The 5,284-nt window shown below is 50.6% G+C and overlaps 1 long non-coding RNA gene across 1 annotated transcript; it reads left to right on the top strand.

Moving 5' to 3' along the window:
* Window positions 1-2,368: 2,368 nt before the first annotated feature.
* On the top strand, window positions 2,369-3,520 carry LOC123082077 (uncharacterized). Its single transcript, XR_006438934.1, has 2 exons — window positions 2,369-2,999; window positions 3,139-3,520. It is a non-coding gene; the product is annotated as an uncharacterized lncRNA (long non-coding RNA).
* Window positions 3,521-5,284: the final 1,764 nt, after the last annotated feature.

The raw sequence follows: 5,284 nt of genomic DNA, 5'->3' as shown, positions 1-5,284 counted from the left end.
CTGCCCTCCACGGGGTGGTCCTGCTCATCCAGCCCTCCATGGGGTCCTGTTCATCCAGCCCCAACCGGTTCGATCGATCAGGGTCCTGTCATCCAGAGGCAACACCACGGGGTCCTGTTCATCCACCCCCACCGGGATCTGTTCATCCAAACCCCCTCGCAATGCTCAGTATTCATCCAGAGGCAGCATCGATCGGCTTCAGTTAGCAACAGTAGCGAAGGAATCGCTCGATCGGGTTCAGTTAACAGCCATCGATCGATCGCTTGGGTTCAGTAATGCGTAGCCTGCAGTGCAATCGCTCGGGTTCAGTTAGAGCCAACGCCTCGCACACACACGCGTATGTGTACGAGAGAAACGCGCATCGCTCGACCCCCGACCTCCCACCATAACCGGGAACTCCCCGAAATTTTCCTCGCCCTCGCTTCTACCACGGTTTTTTCCGTCATGGACAGCCCAAAGAATGTCATGCAGCTGCGTCTCCGGCCCGCCCAGGACGAAAAGCCCATTTTCTGTCATGATTTTTTGTCATAGAAGTAGGAGCCCACCACATCTATGATGATACCAGGGTTTGTCACAATTATCGTCATAGAAGTGTCATATGTATGACAGATTTTTTTTTCGTTCGACCCAAAATGTCACGGATGTGTCTTTTTTTTGTAGTGACTGCCGCTCCAGAAGATCCCTCTTGAAGCGGTCGGACTGCTCGTAGATCTCCTGATTCCTCGCCTCTGCGTCGGCGTGTGCTGCGGCCACGGCTGTGGTAAGGCTCTTTGCATGCTCGAGGAGGCGCTCCTCCTCCTCCCGCAGGAACTCGACGTAGCACACAAGGTCGCTGACGCACGTGCGGGCCTCCACCTCCGCCTCCCTCCTTCGGGCGGCAGTGGCAGAGCGGGTGATGATCCCGACAGTCGACGGTGGGCTGGCGGCCATGGCGACCGATGATGGGGTGGCGGCCACGACCACCACCTCCCGCTTTCGGGCCGCGGTGGCGGAGCAGGTGATGGCCACGGTGGCCGGTAGTGGGGTGGCGGCCACGATGGCCACCTCATGCCTTCGGGCTGCGGCAGCAGAGCGGGAGATGGCTCTAGCTTTCGACGGTGGTGTGGCGGCAACGGCGGCCGGCAAAAGCTACCGACGGGTAGCGGCGGCGGAGCATGTGGTGGGTGTTCCGCGCACACCCAACAGGGACGCCACGCACACTACACTACGCCCGGGACTGCGTCGACGCTGCGGTGTAGCCTCCCAGCTGGTCCTGTCCTCTGATGACGGTGGATTGGCTGAGCGACAATGATGGACCGGTGCCATTCGCGATTGTGGGAGAAGCACACAAGATAAGCTACATGGAGGAAGGGGAAAATGTGACGCGGGTCTCGCCGACCGTGAGGGTTTTTATAGCAGGCCGGTAAGCATTAGGATTTTGGGGGATTTCACCGAGTCAGGCAGGAAGCTTGCGCGGGAACCTGCGAGGTTGCACGGGAACGGGCTCACCGACGATTCATTGGCGCCACCGTTTGGCCAAAAGAACGCCCCTGCGTGCTGCGCAAGCTTGCGCTGTAAGCCGTCGGTGGCCGCGGGGTGACAAGACATGCAAGAGGAGGACGAAAGGACACGTACACATACGGCTAATACAAAAAAGTTTGTGATTTAATTACCTACTATACCCCCATCCTGGTTTATAAGTAGGATTTAACTAATAAAATACGAATGCATGTCGCCAAAGATTATATCGTTGGAGTCGTATTTGAACATAGTTTCGAGCTATACAATTTTTGTAACGTGCATTAACACTTTTTTGGTTAAATTTAAGGTTATATACCAACAAGCGTTTTCCCGCAACACACACGGCTTATTCCATCACAAACAGCTCGGATGGATCAAATGTATGCCACGTATCGCACACACAACTCTAATCTAATTCACGCTTGATGTCTCCGACATCGCTCGCACAGTTCGTCTTATTTGCCACGTATCACTATGCCGGCCTCTACTCGCGTCCATCGGCAAGCTCTGCTCGCCGTTAGGCACCGCGGCGTGCTCTGCTCGTGTCCATCGGCGTGCTCGGCTTGTGGACAGCTTTTCCTTGCGCATTCAACTGCTATATGCATATATATATATATATATATATATATATATATATATATATATATATATATATATATATATATATAGGGTGGGTCTATTATGATAACACCCTTAAGAGTCTTATTCTGCACACAAAACATCTTATTCTGCTAACACCAACCGGAAACACGTCCCGAGCTCCACTGAACTGCAACTAACAAAAATCCACACCAGCCCCACGTACAACCTTATCCATTCCCCATCCCACCACCCCACACTTCCTTCTCCGGTCAAACCCCCACCCCCGAGCACTTCCCACCCCGCGGTGGCACCCCCACTCCCGACCACCTCCCATCCCGAGGCGGCGCCCCCACCCCTGACCACCTTCCACCCCGTGGCGGCTACCTCTCCCGTTCCCAATGGCTCCGGGCGGCGGGCAGCTGCTCTTACCAGCCTGCTCGCACCACCCGCCCCCCGCTGTGTGCCGCCACCCGCCCCGATCGCCGGCGACGGATCGGAGCTGCCCGCCACCCCGCGCCTAACTAGCGGCAGATCTGAGCCCCTCGCCACTCCACACCCAGACGACGATGGATCCGAGCACCCCCCGCCACCCCGTGCCCAACCGGCGGCGGTTTTGAGCACCCACCCACCCCACCCTGTGCCCAACTGGCGGCGGATCCGAGCACCCCCACCCCCACCCCGTGCCCAACCAGCGGTGGATCTGAGCACCCCCCACCCCCACCCCGTGCCCAACCGGCGGCTGGTCTGACCTCCTCCTCCATTGGAAGCCCAGTTAGGAGCCCCCCACCTTCCTCCCGCCGGCCCCTCCTACTGCACCGCCCCCTACCACCTTCCTCCTACTGGCTGCCCCTCCCGTCGTGTTGGTCATCGCCGCGTACACCGGCATGCTAGCCTCCCTCGTCGCTCGCTTCCTTTCGGTAAGAGAACTCCTCGACTGCGCGTGTGATGCAGTCTGTAGGTGCACACCATGCGGTCCACGGCGTGTGTCAATGCAGTGTGGCGCTCTTTTTGATTTTCGTAGATATTCAAGTGCAGTTCCTCTTTTGATTTGGGTAGATGTTCAAGTACAGTTTCCCGCGTGCGTTGTACTACACCGGGCATGAGGAGGCCGACGACATGCAGAGATGATATGTAGTACGCCGGCACACCATGCAGTTAGCGCGGTGCATGATTGCAAAAAATTGTGGCCGTATTGTTTTCTTTTATTTGTATAGAAAAAAGCTTCATCTCTTCAGGCACAAGTAGCCTATTTAATTTAGAATATGCAGTTCAGTGGCATGGTATATTTTGCAGGTGCAGTAGGCCGCTAGGATGTGATCTAGGGCAGCACGCCTAGTCCTCAATTGTTGTTCGACTAGTGATAGTGTCGATTTTGTGTGTATGACTGTGTGTGTGGCTATGTAAAAATAATGAAAAGATATATATGTTTTGAAGCTCACTTTGTTCTCCCACGAGGTTCACTATAAGACTCCTCCATTGTTCACTATATCAATGCAACACTTGCAGTGCGATTGGTCCTTGGTTGTGGTTCACTTTTGAGAGTGATACCGTTCACTTAAGTGCGAAAAAATAGCGAAACAAAAGAAAGGAATGTGGTTTACTTTGATATATGTCGCGGTTTACTTGCCCTTGTCCATGCGGTGCACTCTCTTCGTAAAAAATGTTGAACAAAAGACAACAAAAACTTGTGTGAGAAAATTTACGTACAACAAAACAAATCATGAAGTTCACTTGCCCTTCTCATGCAGTGCGTTTTTCAGTCTGAAGCAGTGCGTTCTTCTGTCTGATGAAGTGCACATGTCGATTTTAGTGCTTGTTTGGGAAAAAATCGTCTGAGAAAAGAAACCATGAAGTTCACTTGACCGTCTAAAATGCAGTACGGTTTTTAGTCTGAAGCAGTGCATTCTTCTGTCTGATGAAGTGCACACGTCGATTTTAGTGCTTGTTTGAAAAAAATCGTATGAGAAAAGAAACCATGAAGTTCACTTGACCGTCTGATGCAGTGTGGTTTTTAGTCTAAAAGCAGTGCGGTTTCTATCTGATGCGGTACATACGACGATTTGGTGTCACGAAAAAACAGAGTCTCCACATTTTGTTAAAATCAAAATTGCTCTTAAACCCTAAGGAATCGGAGAGAGTGTTCTATATGAAAAAGTTGTGTCTCATCGACATCTTTCCAATAGCGTATAATTAGAATTATTTCGACAAGTGATTTGTAAAAAATTCATGAAGAATGGCCGCTGCCTCTCATCGTCAGCCGCACAATTTTCAAAATTAACTAAAAACCACAAGGAATCTCAAAACCATTTCAACATATGGAAGTTGCGCCTCGTCCATAGCTTTCCAATGGCGTATCACACGTCTCATTTCGATAAACGGTCCAAAAGCTGGAGCGAAAACAATACGAAAATTGCAAAAAATTCGAAAAAATAGAATTCCGCGATTTACTAAATTTAAAACTGCTCTTAAACCATAACGAATTAGAGAAAATAATAGATATGAAAAAGATGCGCCTCGATGATATCTTTCCAACGGTGTATCTTTTGTTTCATTCCGACAAGGGGTTTAGAAAAAAACGCAAAAATACGCTCGCTGCCACTCGTCGTCCGCCGCACCGTTTTTGAAACTGCTCTTAAACTGCGAGGAATCTCGAAAAGTGTTGAACATGGCGAAATTGCGACTAATCCACAACTTTCCAATGGTATATTATACGCCTCGTTTCGATAAACGGTTAAAAAACTAGAGCGAAAGCAGTACCGGGAAAACACTGCATGCAGTCTTTTCCGACACGAAGTTCACTAGTATGTATTGGAGTGCCCTTGCTACAGAAAGTGCAGTGCTCTCGCTTTGAGCGTGCAGTGTGGAAGTGTTATTAGAATAACTATTCTGCTAATGTTAGCAGAATAAACCGGAACTGCCTGATCACAACCTGAACTTCCTGAGTGATGCCCCTGAACTTCCCTCTGTACGAACCCGACCTTCGGGCTATCTTCGCAACCGTGCCTCCCTACGCGAATTATTCTGGTTAGTCATGTTCAATATGATGTAGGAGTAATCTACAAACAGTTTTTAGCAACTAAATGCCCATTTTAAATAGGAATCTCGCTCATTGGCGGATTTTGGTCTCGAGTCGTGATGAAATTGCGTTTGTTTGCAATTTTACTGCGTTAGTTGTTCGACCTGAACTTTTCTCCAGTGCTAG

The sequence above is a fragment of the Triticum aestivum genome, chromosome 4A, assembly GCF_018294505.1.
Source record: "Triticum aestivum cultivar Chinese Spring chromosome 4A, IWGSC CS RefSeq v2.1, whole genome shotgun sequence".
NCBI classification, from domain to species: domain Eukaryota; kingdom Viridiplantae; phylum Streptophyta; class Magnoliopsida; order Poales; family Poaceae; genus Triticum; species Triticum aestivum.
Note: the sequence above shows the minus strand (reverse complement) of the source record. Positions and strands in the feature narration are given on the sequence as shown.